Source organism: Phaenicophaeus curvirostris, chromosome 2, assembly GCF_032191515.1.
Source record: "Phaenicophaeus curvirostris isolate KB17595 chromosome 2, BPBGC_Pcur_1.0, whole genome shotgun sequence".
NCBI classification, from domain to species: domain Eukaryota; kingdom Metazoa; phylum Chordata; class Aves; order Cuculiformes; family Cuculidae; genus Phaenicophaeus; species Phaenicophaeus curvirostris.
The window spans coordinates 34,874,945-34,889,216 of record NC_091393.1 but is presented as its reverse complement, the minus strand read 5'-3'; the positions used below and the strand labels follow the sequence as shown (position 1 = coordinate 34,889,216).

The following is a 14,272-nucleotide window of genomic DNA, read 5'->3' as shown; positions in this document are numbered from 1 at the left end:
CTGAGATAATTCAGCTTCATCAAGCTCCTAAATATTTTTTTAAGTATTTGAACTGAATTACTTAATACTAGTAGCAACAGCAATCAATGAGTGGTTGCTCTCCTTCATGTATTTGACAGGTAACTGTTCCACTGAAGTAATAAGTGAGATTTTGTTGAAAAAATTTAAAATTAGAATTTTTTAAATGTTTTTGAAAAATGATGAGCATTGCTTGGTTGAGGGAACAGACTGTTGTATTTTCAATGAATTGTCTTTCTGACCACTGTGATGTATTAAATGAAAATACACAAACTTAATAATGTGTTTGTATCCTAATTTTTTTAGAATTGTAAAATTGAAAAGACCAAACAGAGATGTTCAAAGATATGCAGTATCTGAAAATAACAGGAGGAAAATATGTATAAATGGGTACAGACAGAAATGAAATAAGCCAGGGGAAAAAAGACAAGGCTATAAAAGAGGCTTGTTATGGAGAGCTGTCCCCTTAGCTGTTTAATTCCATTCTTATTTTGTTTCATCCTTAATATCCCCTTAGGGTTGTGAAATTTATATTTATATGCAAATGATTTAGAAAAGCATAATTCTAGTAATTCTGTATGAAAGCATAATTCTAGTTAGTTAATTATGGCACAAGAAGTGTTTTAGTTTGTTTCATGAATGATTAAAAAAGTTTACATTAAGTATGCATCATAAAAGGAGAGAAAAAGCATTATTTTTTGGTAACTGAGTTCTTGAGTATGATGATTCTGACCGTGGAGGTAACATTTGAGCATTTAAAGCTGCCGTTGGGAAGGTGACAAGTGGAAGTATTCATTAAGGAGCAAATCAAGACCTTGAATTCATAATGAGCCAGTTGGTGTAAACGGACATTACTGGAACTATTCCAGTCCTACCAGCTGAAAATCTAGCCTAATAATCTAAGTTTGAGCAAGTCAAAAGCCATTACAATACCTGGTTTGGAGTTGCAAAGTTACTCCAAATATGAAGCAGTTTTGAATACACCCACACAGGTTCACTTAAGGTTCATTATTGTCTGCAAAAAGTGATAACTACGGAGTTGTTAAATTAAATGGATTTTCAATGACTCTAAGTTTGTAGCGTGGTGTAAATATGAGCAAACTGGTGCACAGTAGGAGAACACCGATGCGTTGTTTCATTTTGTGCCAAAGTGGCCAGTTCTTGCCCTGCACTGAAGTCACTGTGGGCTTTGACTTTGGACTCTTTTATTTATTGAAGGTACCTTTCCAAATATACTCCATTGTATAAAGCTAAGAGAACAGGCAGCTTGTAAAACTGTGATCTTAAAGGGATTTTGTGATTGTTTTATTTACTACAAATAAGTGTTTTATGAACTGTTTTCTCCTAAATAAGAACAAAAAGACATAGTTTTCTATCAGTACGTTTTTGTCTGCTATATTGATTACAGTGTAATTACATACGGTGTGTATATTAGACATACATATTGAAGGCAAAGTATATCCCTCAGTGATATAAGTGAAGAAACACGCTTAATCCTTTGTTGTTCATATAAGTCTCCAGCTTTGGAAAGTATTTTTTGAAAATAGGTTCTTGCAGATTTTCAACTCAGCTGTAAACTATACAGCTCCTTTTGTTGCCATGCCATAGAATTACTTCATCTTTATATATAATATTTTGCTGGAAATATTATTTCTGGCACTGTAATGAGGATCTTCATTGCCTGATACTTACGTGCTGTGAACGTTATATTGTGAACTGTTAGCTAAGTTAAGGCTCACTTGATTTTAGGGTACTTAGTAGTGATTAATTAATAGTATTCCTGAAATCCGAGCATGAGCTAAGTTGTTCCAGTATTTGTCAGTGATTGCATCAACCCAGTCTTTCTTTTCCCACTGTTTGTATTGGAACCAGCTCTTCTGCTCTTTTTAAATATTCAGCCCCACAGAGGATAGGGAGGTTACATCAGGCTGCTATATCTGGTACTACATTAAATATACGATCTGTGACCAGGAGGATGTAGCAGTGTGATAATTATTTAACTTAGAAACCACAGAAAAACATTGTGGACTTTTTAATCTTGGAACCTGGCATGTTCTGCGTAACCTCTTCTCTCTGTTTCATATTCTTGAATCACAATATAAGCAAGCAATACAATGACTGTAATTAAAACAGAAAGACACCGAGAGCTGAATTTGGAATAGCAATTTTTTATTTTAATCCTATTCTCCTGTTCTCTAGATGTGTTAATTCATGAGACAATTGACCTAAATGTATAAAAATAGATCAGCTAGCTGCTTAGCTGGCATCTGTTTTTTACTGGTATACAATGGAACAAAACTGATGCCTGCTACCAGCGAGCAATCCTTTCCAGAATAATGAGGACCACAATTTAGGTAGTTACAGGAACAGGACTAGCATAGTTATATGGTGCTGCCTCTGGCCGACATTGCCTCCAGCTCTAACACTTCATAATTTTGCAGGAGACGTGATCTGCCTGCATTAAGCTGGGGGCGTGGAGGTCATTGTATGCAAGGATATCACAGTAACTGCTGGATGCCTTATGAGCCATGCTGAAGATAAGGGAGGAAGTGTAATGAAAGCCTGCTTGGCATGCTTTACTCTGTACAGCCACCTCCCTGTCATGTTGCCAGCAACCTGATTTTATTCCTGGCTTTACCTCCAGCTCAGCACCAGTGATCCCAAAAGAGGATGAAGAGAAGTAACAGCATGATGAACAGCTCTATTTCAGCTACCGGACACATTTCCTAAAGTTTAAACTCTCTGCTGATCTCTTAGCCTTTAGGAAAATATTTCCTTTGCTACAGAAATGTTGCAAATGATGAAGTGCAGCGCTCACTACAGAGTGTGCGGGCAGTATCACATAAGGGTCAGTGCCATTGCCTCTACTCCAGTGAAGTGTGCATCCCATATTCCTTTGAAACTCCTTCCTGCTCTCGTGCCAAAGAGAAAGGAAAACTCACATTTAGGCAGAATCTAAGTAGTTTATCATGCTGCTAGTATCAGAGAACATCTTAGGTGTGACACAGGAGCCTAGAGCTTTAGAAGAGCTTCATAATAAGAGCTTTGAGAAGCGTTTCCTAACTGGTGTTTATACTAGAGTATGTTACTTCTCTATGTTGCCTTCCTTCAGAGCAAAACTCGCTTGGATAGCCAAGTGTACAGCTTTCTTTTCTTTGCTGCTGGAAGTAAGGTTTTTAATTGAAGCTCCAGGATCATATGGCTTCTGAACACTTACAGCTTTATGCTTCATCATTGGAGCTACATTCTTATAGTTGAAGATACCAAGGCTGGCTTGGTGTCTGTCTCACTAAATAGCCAAGGGAGTATTTTTTTCTGTTTACATGGCAATGTCAGACACTACTGGCTGGGGACTGAGGAATCTCCTTGGCTTTATACTGAGTAATGAATTCCTGACATAGCCTTTATATTGCAGCCTAAAATGCAAGTGACACCAAAAAAGCAGACTTATGCCATCTCTTCCGGTTTCTGTCCTTGGCTCTGGTACAGCAAGTTATTTTCTTCTCTCTATCATGTTTTGATGTTTTGCATCTTTTTTTCTGGCCTTAGTGCGAGTTTCAAAAATACTCTCTAGTACTGACATCCATTGAGTCAGCTCTGCAGATTTCCTTGGATGCATGTCAGATTTAAAAAAAAAAAAAAAAATATCCTTTTTTCAGTCAAATCTGCCTGTGCATTCACACTGTGGTGAATTCTGTGGTCATTGACAAGCAAAGACCTTTCTGTGCCGCCATACTCAGCAAGTGTTTGTCTGTGTATATGGAATGGAATATAGATAGTGCTATTTCATATCTGTACTAAAACCTGGTAAGCCCAGCAAAGAGGTTGCTGGATTTGTGCTATGAAAACGGGACTCTGTTCATGCCTCTTCTACCTCAGAATGATGCAGCTCCAGGAATTCATCACCTGCAAGATGAATGTGCCTTCCTACAAGAAGAAGGTATTCACTTAGGTAAACTTGTCTCTGGGTCAGAATCCTTTCTGCTGTTTGCAAGAGTGCTGGTAGTACTGTAGTAACAGTGACCTGACCATGAACATACACTCTTTTTACTTCATGTTTTAGTAATGATTTTGGAACCAGCATTGATGCTGCTTCCAACAAAAGCCTGGTTTAAGTGGAAGTAAGCAGCAGGTACCAACTCCTTGTTGTGGTAGGTCTTTTGCTCGTTGCGTTCTGGTAGTAATTCTTACTAAGTGCCCTGGGAACCCTTTGTTTGGAGATGTCCATGCACATACAGGTCACGCAGTCTGATTTCACATGCTTTTCGTTATTGTGGCTGTACCAATGTCATCTTGTTCTCACCTTCTCTAAAGAAACATTGGTTTGCACCTTAAAGGTCTCCAAGAAATACCTGTTCTTAAACAGCAGGTTAAGTCATCCATTGGTTGCTTTTCCTCTGGAAGTGTCTTTGATTGCAAAGAAGTCAGGAGGACGTAAGCATCATTCTAAGGACAGAGGACATACTACTCTTTGCAGTTCCATCTAGTTTACTCACAGGTTTTCTTTGCTAGATATGAAAACAAAGCTTTTGTTCAACTTAATTTCCTTGTCCTGAATTCAGAAGAGCTTTACAGCATCTTCAGAGAAAGTCCCTTCCATTACCCTCCTTTCAGGGTAAACCAGATGCTAGTACATCTAGGTTCACAGGGTAATTCAAGTTAGAAGGGATCTCAGGAGGTCTGTAGAACAACCTCCTGCTCAAAGCAGAGTAAGCAGTGAGGTCAGATTCATCTAACTTTCTCCAAAAAGTTCAGGTCTTTCAAGAACGTATTTTCATTATCACCTTGTCAAGAAGACTGTTTTTAAACAGATGAGTGAACTTTCTACCTCCTGCCTTTAGAGTCGTGCTCTGTGCTTAATGCTGTAGTTGGTGTGCATTTGTGACTATGTAGCTTACAAGAGGCCACACTGACATTGGCATAATCTGGCTTGGCAGGTGTTCTTAAAGTCATTTGAGAGCTGAAACATCCAAAGAACTTTCCATCCCAAGATTTTCAGAATTAGTAACATGGGCTGTGTCAAGGCCCCTCTATGAGAAGTGTAAAGGTCTTGTCTGTCTTAGGGATATGCCACCAAAAGTTGCTGTGTGTTAGTGGGGACACTAGGAATCTCTTCCATTTCTCATAGGTGACAGCTTGCCATCTGCAGCTCTATCTCTTCTTTCTCCAAAACCCATGCCGTGGCACGCAAAACAGAGGTGATGCTGTGCTCGCTAGAGCAGTCTGTAATTGCTGTATGCGTGAAAGGCAACCAGGCTGCCTCTGGGAAACTGAAGCCGTGCGAATGATGGTCCTTGGACAACTTCAGTCTATAAAGGTGAGTATGGACTAGGGCAGTCGAAGGCGTAGAGGTTATGTACTGGTTGTAGTATGCTTTTAGACCTGCAGCTTGAACAAATTTACACAAATGGACATTGGTTTGTTGACAATGAGTGTGTCCTGGCCTGCTGTTGAACCGGGGGGGTTTATGGTCGAGAGGGATCTAAAAAGGAAACGCTCTGCTTCATGTGCTTAGCATAATAGCTTATGAGGTGTGAGCACACCTTCTCTAGAGATGGAGAAAATATAAAACATGTTCCAGTTTGAGTGATAAACAGAATAAATGCTCCACAAGAATGCGTACCTTGAGCTCTGCGTTTCCTGAGGGCTCCAGTTATTGGCAAGGAGACTCTGTCCTGTCCTTGTGAATGCAACCAAACAGCCGAGAGATAACAATGCTGTTCCTGACTCAAAAGACTGTTGCATCTTTAATTTGGGTAGATAACTACAACAGCAAAAGGCTACCTTCTGGTTTAGGAACAGGTAAATGTTACTCTGTCAAAAGAGGTCTTTTACTGTGTGAGCTGTATCTTCGCTTGCTCAGCTCACCAGCGAATTCTTTCTACTGTAGACAAGCTTAAAGATGTTTATAATTTTTCATAATTATTTTAATTCTTTCCAACTGAAATGTCTCCAAATAAATCTATATTCCATTAAATAATAATTCTATGCAAAGAAACCAGATAGTCTCCTTTTAAAAGGAAGAAATGAAGGTGCAAATCCATTACAAAGCCATTTGCTTGGTGTAGGTTTATCTGTGGACAAATTGGTTTTGGATGTTATTGTAAATGCAAAACTCAGATAAAATAAAATCAAACAATGACCCACAAATTATGATACAAAAATACAAAGAGCAGGGTTTTTTGACTTCTTACCTCATTTCAGACCTTTCCCTTCTTTCAGTTTCTGTACTCTGAACTATACAGTGTATTAGCTTAGGAGATTGGATTTAACTGGTTGTTACCTTCACATTTTGAAATAAGTAAATGATGCCTAACATTTTCATGGACTTCTGTCATGTGAAGAGTGCTTCCATATTTGGAAGAACCTTTTTTTTTTCCATTACTACTTGTCTAAGTTTACTAGTAATGGAAAACTAAATTACGTTTACCTTGACCTGGTGCAATGCAGAGGGAGCGGCTGTGGACCAGAGTTTGGGAGGCTTCATGCTGCTTTGCACCTATCCCCATCAATGAAGTAAACCATGACAGAGCATTTTTAGACAAAAAAATAAAGAAGCAAGAAGTGAGAGAGATGTATTAAGACCAACAGTGTATGTAGGAGCTCAGAACTCAAAAAAAGGAAGAGCTTTATTCTTTTGTCTGCCATTAAGTATTCAGACCAGGAGTTTTAGTGTAGAATAGCTGTTGCAGTTTAAATTCACACTGGCTTATTGCATACAAGCCCTGGGTCTCAGCTGCAGATATTGCAGAGATTAATCTTATTAATGGAACTGCTAATTGGTATTTGACTTCTAATTATAGTAACAATAGGCCATAACAATCAATCCTCACCTTTACCAGGGCACATTATGACTCTTTATCATAAAAATTATTTCCTTTGGGAGTTACTGTTCTTAATCTTAACTTCTGGAAAGCTGGCTTTCAGCAAAGGTGCGGTATCCCAGCTAGCATGTGCTTTGAAAGCTTAGCTAATTAACTGGTAGAGAAAATGTATGGTCCTAAAATATTTGGTATCTAAGTACATTAGGAAGTATGATGCTCTTGACAAAATTATTTGTTTGAAAGATAATAGGGAAAATGTCTCAAAATATTTAGCAGTAGTGTCTGTTATATCTTTACGAAACATATAATTTTGTTTCCCAATCCTTAGTAGTTTTCCCCTAGCTTTTAGTAAGAGAAAATTCAAGTGATTATTCTGTATTATTCTATTTAGTTTTTGCTCTCCAGGGTAAATCCTCTGAGATTCTTAATCTCATTTACAGGACAAGTCTCAGGAGACGAAAAGCACATATAAGTTGATTACATATTCCTATTGATCATCTTCCACTCACAACACTAGAAATCAACTCCAAATACAAATCCAACAGTATTACTAATTCATTACAACCAGTACTTTTCTTCATTAACTTTTTTATTGTTTTCAGCTTGCACAGCATGTGCAAATACAGTAATTACGTGTCAAATAAGAAGGACCTCTCCTTATGCTGTAGAGTAAAATCAAAAGGCTCTGCATTAAAACTAATCAAAGACTATGCAGAGGTATGGACTCAAATCTTGTTCAAATTAAGTCTGTTTAGCACTAGATAGCTGAGCAAGGTAAACTCAGTAGGTACATTGCAGAGAGTTTTATGGGTTTGTTTGTTTTGTTTTTTAAATTAAGAAATTATCAGCATTGCAGAAAGCAGAGTAGGGACAACTTACCTTGGAGAAACCATAATGCTGCCTGCTATCTCTCTGTCCGGCTCACCGTTTTCCTGTGGAGCTTCTTCCTCCCAGTGCTTGTGAAGTAAGTACTGGCCTGCCAGAACGTGCAGCATAGCATACAAAACCAGAGCAGCCCCCAAGAAATTCTACAGTGGGTCAGGAGCAGGTGTGGGAGCCTTTACCCTCCTGGGAACTTTTCAAAGAAAGGCCACATGACCTGTGGGTAGCAAGACCTAGCAAAACTTTCCTGGGGCTTGGCATCTGTGGACCAGAGCACTGCACCAGAGCTGTTCTTTGGTGGTTTGCTGTAAAATCTTTCTCTTGCAACAAATTTCTGCTTGAGAATCATAGAATCACTGGGTTGGAAAAGACTTCTTGGATCATCGAGTCCAGCCATTCCTATCTGACACTAAACCATGTCCCTGAGCATCTTGTCTACCCATCTTTTAAACACCTCCAGGGATCATGAGTCAACCGTCTCCCTCAACTGTTCCAGTGCCCAATGACCTTTCTGTGAAAAATTCTTTCCTCATACCCAGTCTGAACTTCCCCTGGCATAGCTTGAGGCCATTCCCCCTTGTTCTATTGCCTGTCACTTTGGAGAAGAGTCCAGCACCCGCCTCTCTAAAACTTCCTTTCAGAACTTCCACATTTTCTTTAAAAGAAGTAAAATAGTAGTTGTTCTGAAGAGGAATTTCCACCCATCATGTAATATCAATCCAATGTTGTGTTGAAAGTAGGCACTTCTATGGACTGCTTGTCCCTCAGAACTGTAATGTCAATATGGCCAACTTCTTCACAGCAAGTTCTTGACTAACTATATCAATGTCATTTATTTGTCCTACGGTCCCAAAATACCTCCCATGCTTTCCTATCTGTTGAAGTACCAGCTGTCCTCGTCACAGGCACAACCTAGTAAGTTCTCCCTTGACAAATTTTACACTACAATTATGCAGTTTAAATACAGATTTCTGCAGTGCTTGAAAAATTGTAGCAATATAAAGTTAAGTAGTACAAGGCTTACTGTACCCATTAATTTATTTTCTTAATTTAATTCAGTCAGTACTCTGATATAATGTAACTGAAGTTATTACAAATTTTTTCACCTGCTGGGGTGAGGTAGGGAAAGTGGTCTTCATTATACTCCATAACAATTTGTATATAAAAATATGTACTGATATTTGGTGTATTTGGAAATATATGGACAATATGTTTTATCTGTGGTGGCAATAAATTGTATCAGAGTTGAGTGTAAGTAAGAGTGGGCCTGACTACTATTGAACAATTCCCTTCGAGCCAGAAGGTATCCTTTTTTGCTTAGATTTCATGAGGCTGTATACAGACCATACAGAATCCATTCCTTTCCACTTTAAATAATGGCATGTTGAAAGCGTAGAATCATTAGAGGTTTTTTCCCAAGATCATCAACTCCAATGATCAACACAGGACCAACATGCATACTAAATATGTTCTGAAGCGTCACATCTACATGTTTTTGAACACCTCCGAGGTGGGAGACACTGTCACTTACCTGGGCAGCCTGTTCCAATGCTTCATCACTCTTTCAGTAAAGAAATTTTTCCTAATATCCAAACTAAACTTCCTCTGATGCAACTTGAGGCCATTTCCTCTCATCTTGTCATTTGTTGTTTGGGAGAAGAGACCAGCACCCATCTCGCTACAACGTCCTTTTATGTAGTTGTAGAGAGAAAGAAGGTCTCCCCTCAGCCTCTTCTTCTCCAGCCTAAGCCATCTCAGTTCCCTCAGCCACTCTTCATAAGATTTGTTCTCCAGACCCTTCACCAGCTTTGTTGCCCTTGTTTGTGCACACTCCAGCATTTCAATGTCTTTCTTGTACTGAGGGGCCCAAAACTGAATACAGTATTTGGCACAGGTCCAGTTCTCAGGGACATTGTTTAGTGGCAGATGGGAATGGTTGGACTCAATGATCCAAGAGCTCTTTTCCAACCTGATGGTTCTATGATTCTATGCTGAATAAAGGGGCATGATCACTTCCCTGCTGCTGCTGGCCACACTGTTTCTGACACAAGCCAGGATGTTGTTAGCTGCCTTGGCCTCTTGGGCACCCTGGTGACTCATATTCAGTCAGCTGCTGACCAGCACTCTCAGGTCCTTTTCCACTGAGCAGCTTTCCAGCCACACTTCCCCAAGACTGTAACGTTGCATGGGGTTGTTGTGACCAAAGTGCAAAACCCGGCACTTGGCCTTGTTGAATTTCATACATCTGACCTTAGCCCATCAATCCAGCCTGTCTGGGTCCCTCTACGGAGCCATCCTTCCCTCATGCAGATGAACACTCCCACCCAATTTGGTGGTATCTACAAACTAACTGAGGGACTGCTCAATCCCTTAATCCAGATCACTGATAAGAATATTAAACAAGACTGGCCCCAACACTGAACCCTGGGGAACACCACTTGTAACTGGCCACCAGCTGGGTTAAGCTCTGTTCACCACAAACTCTCCGGGTTTGGCCATCCAGCCATTTTTTTACCCTGCAAAAAGTAAAGCTGTGTAAGCTGTGCGCCACCAGCTTCTCTTGGAGAATGCTGTGGGAGACAGATTTAAAGGCCTTGCTGAAATCTGAGTGGATAATATCCACAGCCCTTCCCTCATCCACTTGGTGCATCACCTGGACATGGAAGGAGATCAGGTTGGTCAAACAGAATCTGCCCTTCATGAACCCATGCTGGCTGGGCCTTTTCCCCTGATTGACCTGCACTTGCCTGGTGATCGGGCTCAAGCTGATGTGCTCCATAATCTTCCCTGGTACGAAGGTCAGGCTGACAGGCTTGTTGTTCCTCAGGTCCTCTTTCCAGCCCTTCTTGTAGGTGTGTGTCACATTGGCAAGCCTCCAGTAATCTGGGACCTCCTTTGTTGATCAGGACTGCCAGTTCCCTCAGTACCTTCAATGCTCTGTTCTGGATCCTGATCATGTTGTATATTAAATGAATGAATATTTCTTATCACTTCATTGGTATCTGGCCTTTAACTTTCAGTAGATCTTCATGTGGAATTTGACAGCTCTGAGATGCTTCTAAAGCAAGCAATAATAAACTCTGCCTCCCTAGTGTATTAGGGCATTGTGTTGCTGGACAGATAAGTTTGGTTATTTGTAGCGTATTCCAGTATAAAGGTGGGCACATGAGTACATACAGTTAGCAAGTAGAGAAGGAAAATGCAAAGAAATAGAGAGAAATCACCACTTGTTGTACTGCTATAGCCAGGATTGTTCAAGGTAATAAGAAATTTTCTTTGATATGTAAAACAGGAGGAGGAGTAGGAGAAGATTGCCTAAGAACCTCATATGTATTTTTTGTTGTTGTAAGTTGTTTTGTTTTAGAAGGTGGGAAAAAGGGTTCCAAGTTGAATCCTGGTAAAAATGTTGAATCAAAAATTCAGTATTTTAGAAACTGACTTTTCTTCAGGGGGCAAGAGCTGGGTTGAAAAAAACCCAATTTTTGGACTAACTGTGTTTGAAGTAGACATTGACTGTGAAATAGAAGTGCATGCTGACATCTTCATGTGGTAGATCATCATCTCCACAAGCAAAGTGTCTTTTTGTTTGATGTAGTAGTGTAAGAGAAATTACTAAGGAACGGCAGCAAGAACTAATCTGATGGAAATGACTCGTTAGTAAAAATGAATCTTCTTTGCAGAAACATTTTCAATGGGCATGAGATAGTATTTCAGTATATTGGAGTGGAGAATATTAGTCCTTGTTATGTTGCACTTTGGCTATTAGATTAAAAGTTAAGTTACATTGTTACTTAAGTTAAAAGGTTCTAGGTATGGATCACTTGCAGTACTAGCAAGTACAAATTTGGTTGCATTCTAACTTTAAGTTACTAGAAATATGTATGATGATAGAGGAGGAATAAGTAGCTACAGAATTAGGGATAAAGGTTTCAAGAATACGAATACAATGTGGTATTGTAATAGCGCTTCATTTGGGAGGGTGCTTAGGCAGTTGAAAGAGAAATTGGAAAGATGATGTATTTTTTTAAGGTTTGCAGCCATTAGAAACTTCTGATCAGCACTGTCAGTATGATTAAGGAGCGTCCTCAGTGCACAGGAGATGTTTGGAGCTTGATTGCCCAATTCTTGAAGTCTATTAAAGTATTTGCAGTTGTAGTTTTTAATTTTTCCAAAAACTTGGACAAATTTCTGTGCATTTTTGTGGAAACAGAAGATGCAGCCGAATAAGTGATTCATCTCATATTTCTAGAAAGGGAAGAAACATAAGAGAGTTTCAGATACTGTACAGTGCTTCTGATTCCTTGCTCTTAATTCTGTTTCACCAAAGCAGTGTTCTGTGGAAAGCTTACTTTAATCTCTTATAACTGGAATTTCATTCTGGCTTCTGATATCCATGCAACAAAACCAATACAAAAAGTTCAGCTAAATTCATGTGCTGTTCCAATCAGCAAATTGAATTTTAGCAAAACAACAGTAGTGTCTGCAATTAATAGACAATCCTATTTTGTGGACTCAGTTAGAAATCCTGCAGAAATTATATTTGTTCTTGAAGGTGGTTTATTAGCTGCGTCGCCACCATCACTTACTTGGGGTTAATGTTGCTTGAATTGGTTGATGTCATTTTACCCCTTATTAAAATGTGTAGATTGAATCATTCTGGCATGAAGGGACCAAACAATGAAAATATGAGATTTTCAGAGATATTTTACGGAATTGCTGTAAGTAAGGTAAAAATAGGTGGAAATTGTGCCAGTGGTATCATATTAATAGCAGGGATTTTTTTTCATCAGAAGACACATTTTCTCAGTATCACACAATACTCCATTTGCATAAAATATATACTAACAATAATGATAAAACTTTGCAGACATCAACAGCACCAAATGCTTGTTACTATGCTGAAATGGTCCCAGAAGCAGCAGTCGTTTCCTTGCTCCAAAAGGTTTATTATCCTTTCCCTGCTGGCAATTCTGTCAACACACCTGGTGTAAGGGGGCAAGGTCTCCAAGAAGTCTGCTGTCTCCCTTTAGCTATTAGTCTCGTTCCTTGTACGTGGCAGGCAATATCCATCTGCTGCATACTTCTGCTTTGTGAGAAGCAAAAACATTTCTGTAAAAAAACACTTTAATATATGGTATTAATGTCCCTATCCAATTCTGAACAGGGAAAGTTCAGGAGGGGAGAGGAGAGCAGGTGCAATAACCATACTTTTAATTGCTGACTAACATAAATGAAGATGCAGCTGTTCAGAATAGGAGAGGTTTTCTTACTAGTATGAGGTACCTATGGTTGTACAAGCAGTGTATGTTTTGTATTGTTTTTTCCTCTGTGTATTGGATATTTATTGGTATTTCAGAATATAAAGTATGTTTATTTAAGCATGTTAAAAATGTATGTATTTATATATATAAAATAGGCCCTAACTCTATCTGGTACACTGTATTCTGGTGATTGAAGTCTTATGTTTGAATGTGTTTTCCCTGTGCAATTAGATGTGTGGACAATCTATTCTTTTAACAAGACTGCTCATTTATCAGGTGTTCGTTCTTCACTGCATAAAAAAGGTTACCTTTTCCCTCTCATACAGAGATTCTGTGTCTTTCAAGTGTCATTAGTAGCAGAGCTTTAATGTCAAGGTTACTGCACCTTAACTTTCAGCTACATTGAATACAATTACAGACAAACTCTTCAGAGATATTTCAGAGGAGCACTTTGAGGGAGAAGTCACGCTGGCGGTCTCTGCATACTTGACAGTACACAGTAATGGCAATTTCTGTTATGTTGGTTCAAAGTGTCTCCCATAGTCATTACAAATAAAATGAGAGCCATGCTTCAAAGTCTGGGAGGTCTGAGAAACAATAATATAAGGTGAGAGAAAGTATGTTTATGAAATTAACTCTTAGTAACCTGTTTCTTCCATTTACCTGGAAGTGAGACCTTTTATTTCCCTTCATATCCTTGCAGTTGGTTGGTTTCGGTGCGAGTATTTAAATATTTCAGTTAAATAAAACAGAGTAGTCAAAACAATTTTTAAACTGTGATGTGAAATTTATTATGGAATAGGTGCATGAGATACAACTCAAGGATACTTGTTGTCAAGGGCCTGTAGAGCAAATCTGGGTAATCTTGGATGGGTGGGCGTCCTGGGTGATGCCTAGGCATTCCATAAACAGTCTGGCTGACGCATGCTGCCTCATAAGGGAAGTATCTTGGTCATTTCTGTAACAAAATATGTGATTTTTCTCCATCTTCATGCTCCTTTTGATTTCTGCTTTGTTAACCACGCTGTCATCCAGTCCACAAATTAATCCTTTAGTTCATACCTCATCTTATGAGATTTTTCATCAACATACCTTATTCAGTACCGAGTCTTTCTGTCTTTCCTTGCATTGTGCATCTTAGCATCCCATTTTTCCCAAGGCCATGCTGCAGCAGCTGTTGCCAAAGCTTTTGATTACCTCCTATCTTGTCTGTTTTGGATTCCTGTTCACAATATCTGCAACTTGCTTCAGTAAGTCAAAAAGAAGACCTTTTTGGTAGCTCCATTT

General features: G+C 39.1%; 1 protein-coding gene across 1 annotated transcript in view; it reads left to right on the top strand.

Moving 5' to 3' along the window:
* Nucleotides 1-14,272, top strand: part of PDSS2 (decaprenyl diphosphate synthase subunit 2) — a 120,380-nt gene that overhangs the window by 49,106 nt on the left and 57,002 nt on the right. The gene's annotated exons all lie outside the window — the stretch shown is intronic.